The sequence below is a fragment of the Mobula hypostoma genome, chromosome 10, assembly GCF_963921235.1.
Source record: "Mobula hypostoma chromosome 10, sMobHyp1.1, whole genome shotgun sequence".
NCBI lineage: Eukaryota > Metazoa > Chordata > Chondrichthyes > Myliobatiformes > Myliobatidae > Mobula > Mobula hypostoma.
Genome location: NC_086106.1, coordinates 56207450 through 56231349, shown reverse-complemented (window position 1 = coordinate 56231349; position 23900 = coordinate 56207450). Strand labels below are relative to the sequence as shown.

Genomic DNA, 23900 nt, shown 5'->3' with positions numbered 1-23900 from the left:
TAGCACTTTATTACCGGAGCTGAAGTCAAAGCCAATACAACAGAACAACAGATTTCACATAACCCAATTCTCTGAGCACAGAAGTATTGAAAGGCAAAATTAAAATAACAGGTATGATGGATCGGATAGTTTGAAGTGTGTATATTTTAATGCTAGGAGTATTCTGGGTAAGGCTGACGAACTTAAGCATGGATCGGTACATGGAACTACGATGTTGAGGCCACTACTGAAACTTGGTTGAGAGAGGGACTTCAATGGGTGATTAATGTACCAGGTTTTCGAAGTTTTTGTAAAGATAGAGAAGGAAGTAGAAAGTGTGTGAATGTACACGTGCATGTTGGGAGGGGATGAGTTGTATAACTATTCAGAGACAATATCACAGCTGCACTCGGGTGATAAAATGGAGGGGTCAGACACCGAGTCTATTTGGGTAAAATTCAGGAATAGGAAGGGTGCAATTGCACTGATGGGATTGTCTGCCTCCCCCCTCCCAAATAGCCATCAGGATATTGAGGAACAAATATCTGATCAGATGAAGGAAACGTGTAAAATCGATAGTGTTGTTATCATGGGGGTTTGAACTTGCCTAATATAGACCATAAGACATAGGAGCAGAATTAGGCTGTTTGGCCCATCATGTCCTCTCCAGCATTTTGTCATGGCTGGTACAATTTTCCTTTCAGCACCAATCTCCTGCCTTCCCCTGTATCCCTTCATTCCGTGACTAATCAAGAATCTATCAACCTCTGCCTTAAATATACATAAAGATTTGGCTTCCACAGCTGCCTGCGGAAAATATTTCCACAGATTTACCACTCTCTGGCTCAAGAAATTCCTCCTCATTTCTGCTCTAAAAGCAAGCCCGTCTGTTCTGGGGATGTGTCCTTTGGTCTTAAACTCTCCCACCATAGGAAACATCCTTTCCACATCCACTCTATCAAGGACTTTCACTATTTAATAGGTTTCAATTAGGTCACCCCTCATTCTTCTGAACTCTAGTAAATACAGGCCCAGAGTCACCGAACACTCTTACATGACAAGCCATTCAATCCTGGAATCATTTTCATGAAGCTCCTTTGAACCTTCTCCTGCTTCACTACATCTTTTCTAAGATAAGGGTCCCAAACCTGCTCACAGTACTTAGAGTGAGGCATCACCAGTTATTTATAAAGTTTCAACATTACATCCTTGCTTTTCTATTCGCGTCCTCTTGAAATGAATGCTAACATTGCAGTTGCCCTCCTCACCACAGACTCAAACGGAGACACCTCTTTCTCCCTTATTAGGGAGCGAGAGAGCCTGTGGTATGTCGAATACTGGGTGAACGAGTCGTCTTTGGAGTGCTGCAAGTCTATGTCTTTGTTGTTGCTTTGCTGCACGCTTCAGTGCTCAGTGGTGGATGCTGACGCATTTTTTTGCTGTAGGGGAGGGGGTGTTGTTGCTTTTCTGCTGCTTACGGGTGGGGGGGGAGCTGGGGGCACTGTAGGGTTCAAATATTTAATTGTCATTCATTCTTGGGGGCACTCTTCTGTTTTCATGGATGGTTGCGAAGAAAAAGCATTTCAGGATGTATATTGTATACATTCCTCTGACATTAAATGTACCTTTGAAACCTTTGTATCTGCAAATTAACCTTTAAGGAATCCTGCACAAGGACACACAAGTCCCTTTGCACAAAATTTTGTATTTTCCCTTCATTTAGAAAATAGTCTGCCCTGGATTTATTTTCTATCTGGCATCCTTTGCATTTTGGTGTTAGATTGTTGGGTTTTTTTTTTGTATTGCTATATTTACACTCTATTCTTGGTTGGTGCGGCTGTAACAAAACCAAATTTCCCTCGGGATTAATAAAGTATATCTATCTATCTTTTATTTCTTCTATCAAAATGCACAGCAATATGCTTCCTGACACTATATTCCTTCTTGCATTTCTTTGCCCATTTGCCTAATCTAAGTCCTTTTGTAGTCTCTCTACTTCCTCAAAACGATCTGCCCCTCAACCGATCTTCATATCATCTGCAAACTTTGCATCAAAGCCTGGGACAAATATAAACTGGGACCTTCTTAGCAAAAATGTGTCTAGATAAGGCAACATTTGTTAAGTGTATCCAGGAAGGTTTCTTAAATCACTATGTGGATGGTCCAGTGCGAGGAGTGGCTGTACTGGACCTGGTGTGGGGTAATGAACCTGGACAGATATCTGACCTTTTGGGAACTGTGACCACAACTCTTTAACATCAGGATAGTTACAGTGTATAGATAAGGATAGGTATGGTCCTTGCTGGGTTGTTTTAAAATTGGAGTAAGGCAAATTACGAGGGCATTAGGCAGAAACTAAGAAGCATTAATTGGCAATGCCTTTTGTCTAGCAAGTCCACATCAGACATGTGGAAGGTGTTTAAAGATCAATTGTATAGAGTACAGGAAAGGTATGTTCCTGTTAGAAGGGAGGTCAGGGATGGAAAGATAAGAGAACCTAGGATGTCCAGAGAGGTGATGAATTTAGTCAAGAAGAAAAAGCTTCAGAACTTGAGATGAAATGAAACACATGAGGAGTATAAAGAAGCCAGAAAAGAATGAAGGAAGGGCATTAGGAAAGGCAGGTGGAGCCATGAAAAGTCCTTGGCCAGTCGGGTTAAGGTGAATCCCAAGGCATTCTATATGTACATCAAGAGCAGGAGTATCACTCAGAAGAGGATGACACCACTCAGGCACAAAGGGGGGAACATTTTCTTGGATGTGACTGTGTCATGGTCCAGTCCATGAAGTCCACATTCCAGTTCACGATCCGGTCTGCCGATTCCTTATTCTGGATTTTCCTGTTTTCCCTTGTCCCATTGGGTGCCTTAATTGAGCATCTTATTCTAGTTTTGGGCTGACACATAAATACCCCTCAAACCAAGGATTCCCTGCTGCCGGGGCCGTGACCGCGACAGCGACCGCTGGGGTGTTCTGGGGGACATTCTGTGGGAATATTGACTGACGGCCTGTATAGGTCTGGAATGATATTCTTACATGATTCCTTGCAAATTCTGACAGGACGGCAGGGAGGGAGACTGATGGTGACAGCAACAGCACGGAGTTTGATTGGGAAGAGTTGGGGAGAGGGACTAAGAACAGGAAGGTGATGGGTTGGAAGAGAAAGAAAGGAGGTGGGTCTAGTGTTGGTGGATTTGAAAGTGAGAGAAGAGAGGTTGTGGAGAAGGGCCCGAGGGCAAAATTGCTAAATGTAGTGGAAAGATTTGAGGGGGAAGGGGGAGTAAAGAAAATTGATCTGCTTAAGCTAACATAAATCATCAGAGGACAAATAGGGGAAGTGAGCCATGCAAGAATTTTAGGAGATGGAAACCTGCTGATAGGATGTAAAACTGAAGAGCAGATGGAGAAGGCAATGAAGGTAACTAATGTTGGGAAAGTCAAAGTGTCCAGGGTTGTAAGAGTTGGAGCACAAAGGGTCAATGGTTGCAAGGGGGTGATCTCCAGGGTTCCCCCCTCAGTGTTAATATGAAGGAGCTAGTGGGGAACTTGAGGGTGAGGAATAGTTCAGTGAAGAGTGTAAAAAGAATGACAAGGGGAGCAGAGAAAAAGGAGATTGAAACCGTTCTGGTAGAGTTTGAGGATAAGGTGCCTCCAAAGGAGTTATATTTTTGATTTCTAAGATACAAGGTAAGACAATATATATCAAAACCTATGAAGTGTTTAAATTGCCAGGAGTTTGGTCATGTGGCCAAAGTTGTGCAAAGGAAAGAGAAGATGTGAAAGGTGTGGTGGGAAACATGAATACGGAAAATGTGGAGAGGGAGTGAGACTAACGTGCTGTAATTGTGGAGGTAAGCATAGTGTAGCGTATTGGGGATGTGAAGTGTTGAAAAAAGAGATGGAGATGCAGCAGATAAGGGTGAAGGAAAAAGACTCATATGCTGAGGCAGTCAAGTTGGCAGGACAGAAGAAAATGAATGAGGGAGGATGTAGCAAAGAGCAAGTGGCAGCTAAAGAAAGGCAAGATAAGAAGAATGCATGGATAGAGAAGAAGAAATTGGTGACCTTTATAGCAGGAGTGGTAAACGCAACTTATGAGATCAAATCTCAAACTGAAAGGATTCAGATTATTGTGAAAGCTGCAGAGCACCATTTGGGTATGATAGGATTAAAATGGGAAGAAGTAAACGATGAACTCAGGGTACAGTCAAGTCAAGAGACAGTATGTGTGGGTTGATATTACTAATAATGCTACTTCTTCAATGGAATGCAAGAAGCCTGATTGCCAATGGACAAGATTTCAACCAGTTTATAGCTAGTAGGAGAGAAAAGCCAGATGTTGTGTGTATCCAGGAGACCTGGTTAAAACCTAATTTAGATTTTGTTTTATATGGTTATGTAGCAGAAAGGCGAGACAGGAGAGAGGGGGAGGAGGAGGATGTGCAACTTTTTTAAAGCAATGTATTCCTTATAGAATACTAGGTATAGGAAGTGAACCAGAGTATGTGGTAGTAAAAGTATGGGCTGAAAGGAAGTGTTGGTGATTGTGAATTATTATAATCCGTGCAAAAGACTAGAGTTAAACAAACTTGAGGAGATAGAAGGGCAGAATAGTAGTAACATTGTTTGGTGTGGTGATTTTAACGGACATAATGTATTATGGGGGAGTGACAGAACAGACATCAATGGTCAGGTAATAGAGGAGTTGCTAGATGAGAAGTATTCAGTGTGCCTAAATGATGGCAGTAGTACTAGAATTGATGTTAATACAGGTAAAGAATCTGTGCTTGATCTTGCATTAGTATCAAACTCCATTGCATCAGTGTGTGATTGGTTAGTTCACCAAGAAGGAACTGTAGGGAGTGATCATTACCCAATCTGGTACAAGATAAATATTTCTGCCTCATTGGTCACAGAGAATGCAGGTGGGAAATGGATCCTTGAGAAAGCCAATTGGGAAGAATTTCTGGAAAAATGTGATAGATATCTAAGTCAGGTCAGTGATGGAATGGACATAGAAATACTTGACAGCATATTAAAACAAGGTATAATATCAGCTGCGTTAGAATCCATTCCTAAAAGTAAAGGAAGAATAAAGAAGAGAATAATACCATGGTGGGATGATAATTGTAAGGCAGCTGTGAGAAATAGAAATAAGGCATTTAAACTGGTTAAAAGAACTCATAACTTCCAACATATGATTCAGTACAAACAAGCTCAGGCAGTAGTAAGGAGGACAATAAGACATGCTAAAAGGACGCACTGGAGAAAGTATTGTGATTCAATCGGAAACACAACTCAAATAGGAGAAGTGTGGGGGATGATAAAAAGGATGGGAGGGGACAGGAGAGAGTGGTGGTACCCAGTTCTGGTTGATGGAAATGTGACTGCAGTAACAAATAAGGAAAAGGCAGAGTTGTTGGCAAACACTTTTGTTATGGTACTTAGTTCCGATAATTTGTCTGAGAAGGGAAGAAGAGGTAGAGAGAGAACAAAAGCTGAAAATATGGAGGCTTTATGTAGGAAAATTAACCTTGACGGTGTGCAAGATGTCCCTTTCAGCATGGGAGAACTAAGAAAGGCTCTAGATAAAATAGGAAAGACTGTGCCATGTAAAAATGAAATATGTTATAGTATGATAAAACACTTGAGTGAAGGAAGTCTGGAGAAACTACTGCTTCTGTATACAAAGTCTGGGATGAAGGGAGAATACCAGGGAGCTGGAAAGAGGCAATAATTATTCCAGTAAGGAAACTTGGGAAAGATGCCCGCAGGGCAGAAAACTACAGGCCAATTGCCTTGACGTCACATGTATGTAAACTTATGGATCGTATGATAAATGAGAGGTTAGTGTACTTCTTGGAAAGTAGAGGTATGGTGGCTACGTATCAAAGCGGGTTCAGGAAAGGAAGGAATACTATGGATCCAGAGTTGTGTCTAGAGGATGAAATAAGAAAAGCTCAAGTAAATAAAGAGACAGTGTTTGCAGTTTTTTGATGTTGAGAGAGCTTATGATATCTTAAGGAAAGAGGGGCTTCTAATCAAGCTACATTTAATGGGAACTGGGGTGGGGGCGATGTTCAGTGGGGTTAAGGACTTTTTAAATGGGAGAACTATTCAGGTGAAGATAGGATCAGAGCTATCAAGCCAGTATGTTGTAGAAAACGGGATGCCTCAGGGGAGCGTAGTGAGTCCAACTTTATGCTCCATTTTGATAAATGATATATTCGTAAATATTCCAACGGAAGTGGGGAGGCCATTGTTTGCAGATGACAGGGCTTTGTGGAAAAGAAGGAGAAATGTTGAACATATAGTTACGAAAATGCAAGGTGGAATTAATCAAGTGGAAGAGTGGGGGACAAAGTGGGCTGTTAAATTTTCGGTGGAGAAGACAAGAGCCATGTTCTTTACAAGGAAAAAAGTTTGAATCTGTACGGAAGTAACCTGGAGAGAGTTGAAAGTTTTCGGTTTTTGGGAGTGCACTTTGACTTGAGATTAGCATGGACAGAACATGTTAGATATGTAGTTACTAATTGTAAAAATGTGATAAATGTCATGAGGTGTCTTGCTGGATTGGAATGGGGTGCTGATTTTGTATCACTGAAGTATATTTATGTGGCATTAATAAGATCAAGATTAGACTATGGAAGTATAGTATATGGGTCAGCAGCAAAATCTGAGCTAGCAGAACTGGATATCGTGCAAGCTCGGGCTCTAAGGGTGTGCTTGGGAGCGGTTAGAACTTCCCCAGTGTGTGCACTCCAAGTTGAAGCAAATGAAATGCCATTGGGGTTGCGGCGTAAACAGATGGAGGCCAATTACTGGATTAATTTAAGGGGGCATGGTGATAGCCATCCTACAAAAAGGGTGTTGCAGACCTGCTGAGAGAAGGAGAAGATACAATAAGAAAGTTATGGCTGGACAGGAGAGCAAACAGCAAAAGATATGGGTGTATACAATAAAGAATTTTGTCCAAGTGTGGTGTGGCCTGTCAGACCTTTCTGGGTGTTAGAAAATCCCTCTGTAGATTTGCAATTGCTTAAGATTAAACACAGTAATAAGACAGCTGATATACTCAGTGAATATCTTAGTTATAGGGAATGTAAATATAAAGGCATACAGATTTTTACAGATGGATCAAAGGATCCAGAAATAGGTGCAACAGGGTCTGCAATTGTGCCAAGTTACCAAGTGGAAATTAGCAAGAGAACACCTGATTGCTTGAGTGTATATGCAGTTGAAATGTTTGCCATATTGTTAGCACTAGAATGGAGTGAGCAGGTTGATTGCAATAATATTGTGATATGTAGCGATTCTGTATCGGCCCTTGAAAGCATTAAGGCAGGTACAGCTAGAGGTCACCAGGATCTGCTTTATGAGATCCTGTTTGCAAATTCAAGACTGGGTAGACAAGGCAAAAATATTGTATTCATGTGGGTTCCAGCACATTCGGGTATTATGGGAAATGAGGCAGCAGATAGGCTGGCAAAAGCAGCAGTCAAAAAAGAATCTATAGAGGTCAATATTAAACTATCAAAATCAGAGGGGAAGAGCATAGTGTAGAGAAGGATAAATCAACAGTGGCAGCAGCATTGGGATAGAGCAATAAAAGGAAGACATTTACATTTAATTCAGAACAGAGTAGATATTGGGAAGAAGTAGGGGAGTAAAGCAGAATGAGCAAGTAATTATAAGTAGACTGAGAATTGGGCACAAGAACCTTAATGGCACTCTGGCCATCATAAATAAGCATCCAACAGGTTTTTGCGATCCACGTCAGGAGACTGAAACAGTAGAGCATATCCTTATTTCATGCCGGAAATTTGCACAGGAAAGGCAACATATGTTACAACAATTACGCAAAATAGGACTGGTAGAGAACAGTGTTAAAGGTTTATTGGAATGTGGGGAGAGTGATCGGGGAGGAAATGGTTGTTTAGTTTTTTAAGGGCAATGGGACTGGAAAGGCTGCTTTAAAGTGAATGGACAATGAGGGACAATAAATCCTGAAGATGGCAGTAATGCAACAGTGTGGATGCCAACTGCCGTAAAAACTCAAAGAAGACGAAGAAGATTCCCTGCTGGACTGTTCCCTTCCCCTCCGCATCTGAATCCCTGGCAGTTACTTGGGCAGTTTATCTCAATAGTTACTTTGGCATGAACCTTTGTCTGTTACCTTCACCTGCTACCTTGACTGTGTCCTCGCCTGTATCGCTGTCTAGTTCAACCGCCGGAGTGAGACCGGAGCCTTGCCAGGCCAAGATAAGGAACTATCTATCGTTGAGTTTGGAACTATCTCTGTGTCCCCGTGTTTAGTGTCTGTGTCAAAGAAGAGTCCCAGCCCTAGATCCTGTTCCCAAGGAAGGTTCCTGACTCTGTGTTTTGTGTTCTGGAGCTCAAGTCCAAGGCTCTGTGTTCCTGTTTTCCAGGACCAAGTCCAGGCACCATGTTCCAGCCCTGTCCAAGTCTGAGCTTCGTGTCCTCTTCCAGCCTAGTGCTGGCGATTCCTCGCCCTGTGCTGTATCGACCCCGTCTGAATCCTCGGCAGCTTAACTTGGCAGTCACCCCGGCCTTACGTCCTAGAAAGGGTCCCAGCCCTGCATTCCAAGCAGGAGTCCTGGCTCCTTACCCAAAAGCCTAACCAAGCTGAGTCAAAGAGCCGAGCCAAATCTACTCCAAGAGCCTTGTCCTGTGCTGGCGTACCTCATCCTGTCCTGTAGCCTCGTCCTGTCCTTGCCAAGATCCTAGTCCCGAGTCCTAACCTAGACCCGAGTTCTGGTTCCGAGTGAAGACCCAGGTTCCGAGTCCCAACCAAGACCCAGTTTCTGGGTCCTTGTCCAGGCTCTGGTTCCAGAGTTCCGTGTTCCTAGTCCAGGCTCCTCGTTCCTAGTTCCCCGTCTGGGTCCAGTATTTCTAGTCCAAGTCCTAGCCCAGGCCCTAAATCCTAGTCTTGTCCATGGCCTGTGTCAATGTCCAGCGTCGTTTCTTCCTGACTCCCCTTGCTTTCTTGGTAAACCTAGTCCTGTTCCGAGTACTTCCAAGTGTCTGTGTCTTGCATTTGGGTCTGCCATCAACACCCACCTTGCAACAGACTGAGGTACTTAATGAGGACTTTGCTTCGGTATTGACCAAGGGAAAGGATATGGAGGACCAGGAGATCAGTGCTGATTATAAATACACTAGGGTGTTGAAAGGTCAAGGAGGAGGAGGGGGATGGTGAGACCACTGAAGGGTAAAGGAGGGAACATTTGCTTGGATGCAGAAAGTGTGAGTGAGGTACTGAATGAGTGTTTGCTTCAGTATTTACCAAGGAAATGGATATGGAAGACCAGGAGATCAGTGCTGAGTGGATAAATATATATGGGTATTCTGGGGTCAAGGAGGAGGAAATGTTGGGCCTCCTAATGAGTAATAATGTGGATAAGTCCCCAGAGCCTGATGTGATTTACCCCAGGCTACTGGGGGAGGCAAGAGACAAAATTGCTGGGACCATAACTAGTATCTTTGTCCAAGAAGATTAACACATACCTCTGGGTTTACGGGGATTGTGTGGCTAGCCCAGCCGAGAAGCCATCTGGTATTTGAAGGGTGCCTTAGCCTAGGAGGTGGTGTGCATCCATGGGAGAGATTGTGACATTCTATGGCCGTTAGCACTTTAACTATTGATGAAATGAAAAAACTGAGGGGAACTTTGAACAACATAGGTATCGGGAAACATTGCCCCACAGCGGAGACCAGTGAATTGAAAAGGCTTTGGTTTAAGGGTAAAATGCTCAAAGAGAATCCGAGAAAAAGAAATTCTCCGGACAAGACAGTGGTTGCAATGGGGAACACAATACCTGAGGGGTGTAGAGGGGCAGAGATTTGTGGAAAATCTAAAATAACTACGTGAAGGAGTATCTTCAAAAAGGCATTGGATTTCCTGGTGAAATGCCCCTAGATGAGTACTTGATGATTTGAATGGCCACGGTGGGGTGGAGGGTTTATTTCTGTGCTGCCTTGGCTTGAGATCTGACCATTAGAATAGTTGAATATGGTAACATATGCATAGTTTGATAATAACATTATTTTGAAGTTTGAACTTTGAACAAAGCAAATCAGAGCTCTTGCTTCGCGGTTCCTCATATAGTTGTCAATCAAATGAAGGAGGAAAGAAGCTGAGACTGTCTTGTTGTTCACCTGACATTCAGATAAAGTGGATTCCTGTGAACTGGGCCATCAGATAATCAGGTCAGCCACTTATTTTAGACAACACTTAAAGAACAGACACCAATCACAAAAATTTCCTGAATTATCTTCCTTTATCACTGACACTGTGAACAGGAGACTTGTCAAACAGGTTTGAACTAGCTTCAGTCACACACAGTTATATGACTGCTGGACGTTACACTCTGTTTAAACTGAGCATGTTTGAAGATAACATCAGATATGTTTGTTTGTGTTGAAAAGCAGTGATTTGTGTCACTGATAGTTGGTGAAAAATATGCAGTAAGACAATTCCGAACTGTTTTGCTGACTGGTCTCAATCAAGACCGGTGTCACACAGGGAGATTTGTAAATGGTGATGAGTCCCTGCTGGTTGTCCTTCCCCTTTTGTGTGATTTACCATCTGAGCTGCTCACACGGCTGCTGAACTTCTGTAACAACCAGTCTGATTTCTAGTCCTGCTCACACCGATGGTGAGGGTCTTGCCACTGGTCATGATGCCTGTCAGTGAAAGAGAGAGAGAGTCGGCTTTCAGATATTCCTTTGCTGGGGATGATAATTGATTTGTGAATGGTGTCTGATACTGTTACGGTGCACAGCCGACCACGCCAGTCTCCAGTGTTTAAACACTCTGACTGCATATGGAGCCTTTGAGGAAAACGTAGAAGAGGTTTACTGGGATGTTACCTGGATGGAAAGCCATATGCTGTGAGGAAAGTTGGAACAAACCAGGGTTTTTTTTTCCTGGAGTGTTGAAGTGTTGAGTGTTGGAGTTCTTTTCTCAGGTCGAAATATGAAATACCAGGGGCAGAGGTGGGGTGAGAGGGCATGTTTAAAGGTGATGTTTTTACTCAGAGACTGGTAGTGCCTGGAGCTTTCTGCCAGAGATGCTGGTGGAAGCAGACACAACAGGAGCATTTAAGAGACATTTAGACAGACACGTGAACATGCAGGGAATGCAGAGATATGTATCTTGTGCAGGTCGATGGGATGAGTTTATTTTGACATCATGGTCAGCAAGAACAATATGAGCCAAGATCCCTGTTTCTATGTGTTACTGTTCTATGCACTGGTTTCTTGCATTATTCTCCAGTGATTAAAGGTGATTTGCTGAGCATTCTTAAATAATCGCGATAGTCAGCGAACCATCAGTCACTCCTTTTACTTCCTTCAAGGAGATAACCTACACGAAGACAAAGAGGAGACCCAAGCCCCAAACCACTCTGCACATTTGGTGCTGGGATTACTGGATTGTCACACAGGACACGCTGCAAGAAACAGCTGCCAAGAACAGAAGGAGCAACTCCAGGTAGGTCAGAACACACCACACTGTGTGTCTCTTCAATGAACCCTACCTCAGCAACTCCTGCCAGTGCACTGCACACTGAGTGCTCAGCATTCTCACTGGTGCATGGGATCTGCTTTGTTGATCAGCTGCCATCCTGATAAATCTGATCCCATTGTGGGGTTGGATCTGGAATTCCTGAGTGTAGACCCCGTGACCATGTTGAGCAATGATATCAGTGTATGATGGAGGGGAAGCTGCAGGTGATGGTGTTCCCTTGCATCAAATTCCTTGTCATGGAACACAGAAAGTCTCAGCATGGGAACAGGCCCTTCAGCTCATCATAATATGCTGCACCATTTAAACTGATGATGTCTCACTGAACCAATTACTCTGCCTGCGCATGGTCAAGATCTCTTCTTTCTCTGCAATTACACGTGCTTATCAAAGAACCTCTTAAGCTCCTCAATCATATCTATTGCCATCACTACCCACTTCACTTTAACATTCTTCAACAGATCCAACATCACCTTTTCCTTTATCTTAATATGCCCCAGCATATTAACATGCTCTACACTGCTCACACTGTTCCCCATGACTTTCCCATTGTTGAATGCTTACAATAAGCACTCAGTTGTAACTGAGGTCTCTATAACATAATCCGATCAGAGTAACTGCACCTTGAGTTTTACCCTTATGGGCTCAGTGGATAATCTGTCCATTATCCACTCCCTCTGAGAGCAGCTGTGATATTGTCCCTGATTAGTAGTGCCCTGTTTTATTAGTGGAGATCAGGGGGTTGTGAGTTGTTGTCAGAGTAGCCAAGAAGAAACAGTGTAGGGGATGTGTATGTGGCACACAGTGACAAGTCTGTGTGGTATTGGTGTGAAGAGTAGGTGGTCAGACTATCATTGTTTGGAGATGGTCACAGCCTGGGACATTTGTTACAAACATGTTACTAGTCTTTGTTTATCCCAGACGTAAATGTTTTACAGCTTTTTCTTTTCAAATCATAGAAATATAGAAAGATAGAAATCCTACAGCACAATACAGGCCCTTCGGCCCACAAAGCCGTGTCGGACATGTCCTTACCTTAGAAATTACCTAGGGTTACACATAGCCCTCTATTTTTCTAAGCTCCATGTACCTATCCAGGAGTCTCTTAAACAACCCTATTGTTTCTCCCTCCACCACCGTCGCCGGCAGCCCATTCCACGCACTCACCACTCTCTACATCAATAAAAAAAAACTTACCCCTGACATCTCCTCTGTGCCTACTTCCAAGCAGCCTTAAACTATGCCCTCGCGTGCTAGCCATTTCAGCCCTGGGAAAAAAAGCCTCTGACTATCCACACAATCAATGCCTTTCCTTATCTTGTACAACTCTGTCAGGTCACCTTTCATCCTCTGTCGCTGCAAGGAGAAAAGGCCCCATTCACTCAACCTGTTCTCATAAGGCATGCCCTCCAAACCAGGTAACATTGTTGTAAATCTCCTTCTGCACCGTTTCTATGATTTCCACATCCTTCCTGTAGTGAAGCAACCTGAACTGAGCACAACCTCCAAGTGGGGTCTGACCAGGGTCCTATATAGCTGTTAAACTCAATCCCATGATTGATCAAGGTCAATGCACCATATGCCTTATTAACCACAGCGTCCACCTGCACAGCAGCTTTGAGTGTCCTATGGACTCCGAACTCAAGATCCTTCTGATCCTCCAGACTGCTAAGAGTCTTACCATTAATACTATATTCTGCCATCCTAGCAAAATGAACCTCTTCACACTTATCTGGGTTGAACTGCATCTGCCATTTTTCAGCCCAGTTTTGTATCCTATCCATGTCCCACTGTAACCTCTGACAGCCCTCCACACTATCCACAACACCTCCAACATTTTTGTCAGCAAATTTACTAACCCTTCACTTCCTTATCCAGGTTATTTATAAAAATTACGAAGAGTAGGGGTCCCAGAACAAATCCCTGAGGCACACCACCAGTTACCAACCTCCATTTAGAATTGACCCATCTACAATCAGTCTTTGACCTCTGTGGGCAAGCCAGTTCTCGATCCCATGCCTCCTTCCTTTCTCAATAAGCCTTGCATGGGGTACCTTATCAAATGCCTTGCTGAAATCCTTATACACTTCATCAACTGCCCTGCCTTCATCAATGTGTTTAGTCACATCTTCAAAAAATTCAGTCAGGTTCATAAGGTACAACCTGCCTTTGGCAAAGCCATGCTGACTATTCCTAATCGTATTGTACGTCTCCATGGAGCTTAGAAAAATAGAGAACTATGGATATCCCCAGGTAATTTCTAAAGTGCGTACATGTTCGGCATAGCATTGTGGGCCGAAGGGCCTGTATTGTGCTGTAAGCTTTCTATGTTTCTAAAAAGGGTGGAGATCCTCAAGAGAGAATTCAGGGAGTTGGGTAAGAAGCTGAAAAGCAGGACCTCCAGGGCAGAAATCTCAGGGTTGCTGCCTGTGCCATGTGCTAACCAGTGAAAGAATAGCATGATCAGGCATATTAACTCGTGGCTGACAGACTGGTGTAGGAGGCAGGGTTTCAGGTTCCTGGATCATTGTGGCCTCTTCTGGGGGAGGTATGACCTGTACAAAAAGGATGGGTTACACCTGAACCCAAAGGGGTCCAATATCCAAGCAGGCAGTATTAATAGAGCTGTTAGGGAGGGTTTAAACTAATTTGGCAAGGGGATGGGAACCGGAGTGATAGGTCTGAGGAAGGGGAAAACAGAAATAAATTAAAGATAACGTGCAACAAAGATGATAGAAAAGACAGGCAGGAGATGAGGCTTAATCAAAGCCAGTGGGATGAGAAGGATGTGTAGTGCAGCTAAAACAGAAAGCAAAAAATACTGGACTGAAAGTACCATATTTGAATGCAGGCAGCATAAGAAACAAAATGGACGATCTTGAAATTCAGCTACAGTTTGGCAAGTATGACATTGTGGCCATCTCTGAAAATTGGCTAAAGGATGGCTGTCATTGGGAGCTGAACATCCAAGGATGTACAGTGTATCAGAAAGATAGGTTAATAGGCAGAGGGGGTGTTGTAGCCCTGTGTATAAGAAATAATATTAAATCATTAGAAAGGGGTGACATAGGATCGGAAGGTGTATAGTATCTATGGGTTGAGTTAAGGAATGGCAAGGATAAAAGGACCCTAATGGCAGTTGTATACAGCCCTCCAAACAGCAGCCCGGATGTGGATTACAAATTACAGCTGGAGATAGAAAGGACGAGTCAGAAGGGCAATGTCATGATAATCGTTCGGGATTTTAACACTAAAGTGGATTGGGAAAACCAGGCCCGTACTGGACATCAAGAGATAGAATTTGTAGAAAGTCTACAGGATGGTTTCTTAGAACAGCTTGTTCTTGAGCCCTCGAGGGGATCGGCTGTGCTGAATTGTGTGTTGTGCAATGATCGGAACAGTGATAACAATATGACCGCGTTGACTTTGAAATTTGAGAAAGAGAAACTAAATTCCAATGTGTCAGTATTTCAGTGCATTAAAGGAAATTACAATGGCATGAGAGGGCAACTGGCCAAAGTTGAATGGAAAGGGACACTAGCAGGAAGGACAGCAGAGCAGCAATGGCTGGAGTTTCTGTGAAAAATGAGGAAAGTGCAAGACAGATATATTCCAAATAAGAAGAAATTTTCAAATCGAAGAAGGACACTACCGTGGCTGACAATGGCCTAATTCTGCTCTTAGGTCTTATGGTCTTGTGGTCTAAGGTACAGAGAAGATTTGTCAGGATGCTGTCTGGACTAGCAGGTGTGTCTTAGAAAAGATATGTTGAGCAAGAGAAGGCTTTTCTCTTCGGAGTGAAGGAGGATGAGATGTAACTTGACACAGGTGCACAAGATGATAGGAGGCCGAAATAGACTGGCTAGATGGACTTATTTCCGTGGTGGAAATGGCTAATATAATCAGGCATAATTTTAATTCCAAGCCTACAGTGGTGTCTATCCTGCACCTTTCCTAAGTTACATTGACGATTGCTTCTTCCTGCACCTGTGCTGAACTTGTTGACTTCATCCACTTTGCCTTCAAATTTCATACTGCCCTCACATTCACCATTTCTGACACTTCCCTTTCCTATTTCAAATTTAACTGTCTCTATCTCCAGAGACAGTTTATCCACCAATGTCTATTACAAACCCAGACTCTCACAGCTAACTGGACTATATCTCATCCCACCCTGCTACTTGTAAAAACGCTGTCCCCTTCTCTCAATTCCTCTGTCTCCACTGCATTTATTCTCAGGATGAGGTTTTTCATTCTAGAACGAAGAAGATGTCCTGTTTTTGCAAAGAAAGGGGCTTCCCTTCCTCCACCATCAACACTGCCCTCAACTGCGTCTCTTCCATTTCACACACGTCTGCTCTTGCCCCATCCTCCCACCACCCTACCATGGATGGGGTTCCTCTTGTCCTCACCTACCACCTTACTCAGCCTTCGTCTCCAGCACAGAATTCTCCACAGGACATTCAAAACTGCTGCGCAGGTTGACAATGTTGTTAAGAAGGCGCATGGTGTGTGGGCCTTCATCAACCGTGTGGATGGAGTTCAAGAATTGTGAGGTAATGTTACAACTGTGTAATGCTTCAGTTGGATCCCATTTGGAGTATTGTGTTTAGTTCTGGTCACCTCATTACAGGAAGGATGTGGATACTATAGAGAGAGAGTGCAGAGATGATTTACAAGGATGTTGCCTGGATTGGAAAGCATGCCTTATAAGAATAGGTTGAGTGAACCTGTCCTTTTCTCCTTGGAGCGATGGAGGATGGGAGGTGACCTGACAGAGGTGTATAAGATGATGAGAGGCATTGATCATGTGGATAGCCAGAGGCTTTTTCCCAGGGCTGAAATGGCTAACATCGCGGGCATAGTTTTAACGTGCTTGGAAGTAGCCACAAGGGGGATGTCAGAGGAAAGTTTTTCACACACAGTGGTGGATGCGTGGAATGCACTACCAGTGATGGTGGTATAGGTGGATACAATCGAATCTTTTAAGAGAGACTTAGATAAGTACTTTGAGCTTAGAAAACTAGAAGGCTATGCAGTGGGGAAATTCTAGGCAGTTTCCAGAGAAGGTTGCATGGTTAGCACAACATTGTGGGCTGAAGGGCCTGTAATGTGCTGTAGATTTCTGTTTCTATTCCCTAGAATTCAGAAGAATGGGAGGACAGACCAGGTTATGGCTAACTCAGTGAGTGGTTGGACAACTGAGGACTGCGGTAGAGCAGAGGCATCTGGGAATACAGATTTATAATTACAGTACTTAATTACTTGGTCCGCTCTTCCGAAGGTTTAACCAGCTTGTTTACTCAACCCCTCATTTCCTGGTTATTACACAACCCCACCCCCCCATCACTTTTTGGCTCCTTTGGTCACGAATTGTGAATTTCATTCTCACGGAGCCCTGAAACGGGTCTTTCCCATTTTCCCCATTCAGAAAGGGTCCGCCCCGGGTCTGAAATTAGTCACTCGCTCCATTGCAGTGTGAATCCATTCTTCGCGAATGCAGAACCCTAACCATTCCCGCTATCTTTCTCTATTTGCCGACTGGTCTGTGCGTCTTGCTGGGTCAGAACGAAGGACAGCCAAAAGTTACCCACATTGCTCCGGGACTGGAGGGAGGCGCATTTGGAGAGAGCACGGCAGTGGCCTCAGTGAGCTCGAGGGGTTTTACAGCATCCAACAGTTCCACAGACCACGCTGCTAAAGCTGCTTGATTTATTTACTTTGATAGCTTAAAATTTCCCATAGGTGGCGTTGGATTTGAAAATTGGCATTTCCCAGATTCACCGCTCAGATCTCCGGACAGCAGTCAATAACTTTATGTCTGCCACGCGTGTTCCAGAAACATAGAAACATAGAAAATAGGTGCAGGAGTAGGCCATTTGGCCCATCGAGCCTGCACTGCCATTCAGTACGATCATGGCTGATCAGCCAACTCAGAACCCTGTACCTGCTTTCTCTCCATACCCCCGATCCCTGTAGCCACAAGGGCCTTATCTAACTCCCTCTTAAATATAGCCAATGAACTGGCCTCAACTGTTTTCTGTAGCAGAGAATTCCACAGATTCACCACTCTCTGTGTGAAGAAGTTTTTCCTCATCTCGGTCCTAAAAGGCTTCCCCCTTATCCTCAAACTCTGACCCCTCATTCTGGACTACCCCAACATCGGGAACAATCTTCCTGCATCTAGCCTGTCCAATCCCTTTAGGATTTCATACATTTCAATCAGATCCCCCCTCAATCTTCTAAATTCCAGAGAGTTTAAGCCTAGTCGATCCAGTCTTTCATCATATGAACATCCTGCCATCCCAGGAATCAATCTGGTGAACCTTCTTAGTACTCCCTCTATGGCAAGAATGTCTTTCCTAAGATTAGGGGACCAAAACTGCACACAATACTCCAGGTCTCAACAAAGCCTTGTACACCTGCAGTAGTACCTCCCTGCTCCTGTACTCAAATCCTCTTGCTATGGATGCCAGCATACCATTCGCCTTTTTCACTGCCTGCTGTACCTGCATGCCCACTTTCAATGACTGGTGTACAATGGCACCCAGGTCTCGTTGCACCTCCTCTTTTTCTAATTGGCCACCATTCAGATAATAATCTGTTTTCCCGTTCTTGCCAACAAAATGGATAACCTCACATTTATCCACATTAAATTGCATCTGCCATGAATTTGCCCACTCACCTAAACTATCCAAGTCACCCTGCATCCTCTTAGCATCCTCCTCACAGCTAACACTGCCACCCAGCTTCGTGTCATCCGCAAACTTGGAGATGCTGCATTTAATTCCCTCGTCTAAGTCATTAATATATATTGTAAACAACTGGGGTCCCAGCACTGAGCCTTGCGGTACCCCACTAGTCACTGCCTGCCATTCTGAAAAGGTCCTGTTTATTCCCACACTATGCCTCCTGTCTGCCAACCAATTCGCTATCCACATCAATACCGTGTGCTTTAAGTTTGCACACTAATCTCCTGTGTGGGATCTTGTCAAAAGCCTTTTGAAAATCCAAATATACCACATCCACTGGTTCTCCCCTATCCACTCTACTAGTTACATCCTCAAAAAATTCTATGAGATTCGTCAGACATGATTTTCCGTTCACAAATCCATGCTGACATTGTCCGATGATTTCACCACTTTGCAAATGTGCTGTTATCACATCTTTGATAACTGACTCTAGCAGTTTCCCCACCACCGATGTCAGGCTTACCGGTCTATAATTCCCCAGTTTCTCTCTCCCTCCTTTTTTAAAAAGCGGGGTTACTGCTTTGTACTTTCTGTGTTCTCTGAGCTGACATTTCGTGTAATTGCTGACTGTAATTTGTTGCTGTGCTCTTGCTGCTGTTCCGCTTACACTCCTTCCTGGGGCGAGAGTGCACATTCCAAACCTTCATTCCCCGTCTCAACTAGTCACGAATACCGCCAACATCTGAAAACCCAGACAGCTCCTTTCGGGCCATCACTCGTCCCAAGCTGCTGATTCTCCCTTCGGGTCCCTGCTGTCCACGGGCTGTGAACCACACACACACTGAGCTGCTGTCAGCACATCACATTATCACTGAACAATCAGAATTCAACAGGACTCAGGCTGTGAGCCGACAGATCCTTACGGGACCAGTGAAGCGGGCAGGGAGAGCGAGACGCTCACGTTATTGTGTGGGGCGATCGCATCTCACTTGCTTCTGTGGATCTGGATGGGTTGGAATGTGGATCCTTGTGATCAGAGCGATTCAATGAAGAACTGCTATAATCTTCAGTGAAAATGCTCGATTGAAAGTGAAACTACTGAAACTTGGTTGAGAGAGGGGCAGGAAAGTTCAAATAATATCCCAGGTTTTCGAAGTTTTAGGAAAGATAGAGAAGGAATTAAAGGATATTGGGGGCGGGGTGAGTTGCACTACTAATCAATGACAATATCACAGCTGCGCTCAGGGGAGACATAATGGTGGCCAGGCACTGAGACCATTTGGGTGGAACTCAGGTACAGGATGGGAGCAATCTCACTGATGGGATTGTAGGACAGACCCCTAATAGCCATCGGGACACCGAGGAACAGATCTGTAATCAGATTAAGGAAATGAGTAAAATATAAGGGTTGTTGTCATGGGGGATTTTAATTTCCCAAGTATAAACTGGGACTTTGTTATTGCAAGGAGTTTAGATGGGGCAGAATTTGTTATGTGTATCCAGGAAGGTTTTTTAACTGAATATGTGGACTGTTCAATGAGAGAAGAGGCTCTACAAGACCTGGTGTTGTGTGATGAGCCTGGCCAGGTGACTGACCTTGGGTGAGCAATTAGGGAACAGTAAGCACAACTCTTATACTTTTAGGATTGTTAAGATACACAAGGTATGCTCCTTGTGGAAGTCCTCAACTGGATTAGGGCAAATTACGAGGGCATTAGGCAATTACGAGGGCATTAAGAAGTATCAATTGGGAACACCTTTTTATCTGGGAAATTCACATCAGAAATGTGAAGGATATTTAAAGATCAATTGCACAGAGTACAGAAAGATATGTTTCTATTAGAAGGAAGAATGGGGATGGAAAATAACAAAACCTTGGATGTCCAGAGAGGTGATGAATTTAGTCAAGAGGAAAAAAGAAATGTATATGAAGCTCTGGAAGTTAGGATAAAGCGGAGCACATGATGATAACAAAGAAGCTGGAACAAAACTAAAGAATGGAATTAGGAAAGCCAGGAGGGGACATAAAAAGTCCTTGGCAAGTGGAATTAATGTGCAGCCCAAAGCATGCTGCATATACACACAGAGCAAGAGGAAAGCTAGGGAGACTGTGGATCCTCTCAAGGATAAAGAGGATAACATTTTCTTGAATGCAGGGAATGTGAGTGAGGTACTTAATGAGAAATCTGCTTCTGTGATTAATGAAGAAAGGGATATGGAGAACCAGAAGTGAATGTATAGCTAGGCTAGGGTATTTAGAGGTCAAGGAGGAGGAAGTGTTGGGCCTCCAAATGAGTATTAGGGTGGATAAGTCTCCAGCACTAAAGTGATTTAGCCCAGTTATTGAAGGAAGCAGGAGAAAAGATTGCTGGGGTCTTGACCAGGTTCATTGTGTCCTCTCTAGCCACAGGTGATGTCCCGAAGGACTGGCAAACGGCTCATATTGTACCTCTGTTTGAGAAGGGAAAAGGGAAAATGCTGGAAACTACTGACTGGTGAGTCTCACATCAGTTCTAGGGAAATTGCTGGAAAGAATTCTTAGGGATAGAATTTATGAGCATATGGAAAGCCATGGCCTAATCAGGGAGAGCCAGCATGGCTTTGTGCGAGGCAGGTCATGCCTTACCAAATTGATTGAGTTTTTTGACAAGGTGACGAGAGAGATTGATAAGCGTAGGTTTTAGTAAGTCGTTTGACAATGTCCCTCATGGGATGCTAATCCAGAAGATTAAACTGCATGGGACCTACAATGAATGGATTCAGAATTAGTTTGTGCATAGAAGACAGAGGGTAGTGATTAAAGGGACTTATTCGAGGTGGAAGTCTGTAACTGGTGGTGTTCTACAGGAATCTGAGCTGGGAACTCTGCTGTTTGTGATTTATATAGAAATAACCTAGATGAAAACCTAGATAAGTGGGTTAGTAAGTTTACAGATGATACCAAGATTCGTGGAGTTGTGGATAGTGCAGAAGACTGGCAAAGAACACAGGAAAATTTATAGATCAGCTGCAGATATGGGCAGAGAAATGGCAGATGGAGTTTAACCCGGAAAAACGTGAGATATTGCACCTTGGTGGGGCAAATGCAAGGAGACAGTACACTGTTAAGGGGAAGATCCTGAACAGAATAACCTTTGGATTGATGTTCACATCTCCTTGGAAGTGGTTACACAGGTCAATAGGTGGTTAAGAACACTTATGGAATGCTTGTTTTTATTAGTCGAGGCATTGAGATCAAAAGTCAAGAGGTTATGTCTCAACTTTATGAAACTCAAGTTAGGACACATCTGGGGTGTTGCATACAATTCTGGTCACCCCACTATAGGAAGGATGTTGAGGCTTTGGAGAGGATGCAGGACGGGCTTTCCAGAATGATGTCTGCTTTAGAGAGCATACACTATGCTATCATGAGAGGCTGGATAAACTTGGGTTGTTTTCTATGGTATGGTGGAAGCTAAGGCAGGAATCTGATTGAGGTTTATACAACTATTGGAGGCAGAGATACAGGGAGTATCTGTTTCCCAGGGTTAAAATATGTATTACCAGAAGACATGCATTGAAGGTAAGAGGGATCGGTTCAATTGGATGTGAGGGGTAAGCTCATTACTCAGAGAGTGGTGGATGCCTGGAATGTGCTGCCTGGTATAGCGGTAGAGGCAAATACACAAGAGGCACTTAAGACGCATGTAGATACCAGATGAGTGTGAGGAAGATGGAGGGTAATAGACATTGTGTTGGTGAGAGTGATTTGTGTTTGGCTCTTTTTGGTTTCCTTTTTAGCTGGGTTTGCATGACATTGTGGGCCAAATGGCCTGTTCCTGTGCTAAGTTCTATGTTCACTGTGAGCTTCTAGTTCTCAGATGTGAAGTACTCCAGGCCATGATAGGAACAAAATTACAAGGTTTCTGGCAGAGAGTTCTGCCTATTATAATTGGAAAGCAGCAAGTATACTACCCCTTCTCGAATAAAGTAGTAATTACAGGCTTGTAAGTCAGTGAAAGACTTTTAACAAGTTCCCATATGGGGTACTGGTCAAAAATTTTTGATCTTAAAGGATTCTGGAGAAGTTGGTACATTAGATCCATAGATGCTTAGAAAAATAGAGGCTATGGGTAAACCTTAGGTAGTTCTAAGGTAGGGACATGTTCGGCATAGCTTTGTGGGGTGAAGGGCCTGTATTGTGCTGTAGGTTTTCTATGTTTCTATGCTGCCTGGCCACCTGAGTTCCTGAAGCATTTTGTGCATGTTGCTTTAGATTTCCAGTATCTGTAGATTTGCTTGTGTTTACATTAGATTCTATATTGGCTTGGTGATAGCAATCATACACGTGATGATGGAGTGTTGCGTTTGTGACTAATGGTCTCCAAAATCCTTCCACAGAAACAAGATTGTGCTAGACTTGCTAAAAGTCTACAACGCTATGCCTTTATCAAATAATATATCAGAATCTGCAAGCCAGATCATCATTACCCTCACCTACAAGCAGAAGATGGAGAGAGAGGATATTGGAAACCGATTTCCCTTCTTATTATTAAATTTGCTTTACACGATCCTTTACAACCTTGTCACCATGAGGATCAATTTTATTTTTTGACAGGGTGGTCAATTTCAATATCACAGGAAAAGACCTACCAAACTAAACTGGAATCAGCTGACTGCAGGTAGCTCTGCAAACATGCAAATAGTGACAGTCAAAGCTATTGAGAGAAAAGTAACATTGCAGTTGGAAAGGTTATGTTAACTGGAATGAAGTATTAACTTGCCTCTGTAAGCTTGTAAGCCTGATGCAATGCTGTCCAGGCTCTGCTGGACACACAAGCTTATTGTGTTCTGACAGATCTTTAAGTCTTTTCTGCACCACAAGTGAAGTCTCAGCTGACAGGATGTGAATAAATTGCTTATCAGCTACCTTCTTGAAATACTGCAGTCCTTGAAGTGTGGGTATATCCACATGCTGTGAGGAAGGGATTTCCAGCATATTGACCCAGTCCAGTCTTTATCCATACAACATTCCAGCAAGGGCTATTTCACAGTTACTTCAACCATCTGTAACTTAATTATCCGGTGTGCTTGTTTATGCTTTTTCAATTTATCTGTCTGGCCATTTCACAGGATGTCCATTTTCATATCACCTTAGCTACTTGTTAAACTTTCCTCGGAGTTTGCATAGATTTGGCATGCTACCAAAAACTTTTCAAACTTCAATAGATGCCCAATGGAGAGAATCCTAACTGGTTGAATCATTGCTGGGTATGGAAAAGTCTGCAACTGTGTTTCCCAATCTTTTTTGGCCCAATGCCTCCATAAACCACCTTCAGACTTGCCAACGCCACTCTTAGGCACAATACAGTATAATTTTCAGTATAAAAACTTGTCTACCATATACTAACATGAGAAAAATGATTGTGCTTTAAATTTTTATTTGTCTTGAAAACTAGCTTATCCAGTACCTGTGCACTGTACAGCAGCTTCGACATCAATGTATCCTTGAGCTTGATGGCTTTAACAAGATTTGAAAAAACTGGTTCAATTTGTGACAGCAAAAGCCTGAAATCCCCACATGTAACACTGTCCAAGCAAATTCTGTTTTTTGTGAGTATGTAGTTCACTGCACGGAAGCCTCTTTGAACAAGGGAAGAATATGGAAATGCAACGAAGAGCAGTTTGGCTCTTCTTCAAGT

At 43.4% G+C, this 23900-nt stretch overlaps 1 long non-coding RNA gene across 1 annotated transcript; it reads left to right on the top strand.

Moving 5' to 3' along the window:
• LOC134353312 (uncharacterized) lies at nt 1-22708 on the top strand. The gene is made up of 4 exons (XR_010019576.1): nt 1-111; nt 11361-11494; nt 20624-20714; nt 22600-22708. It is a non-coding gene; the product is annotated as an uncharacterized LOC134353312 (long non-coding RNA).
• Nucleotides 22709-23900: the final 1192 nt, after the last annotated feature.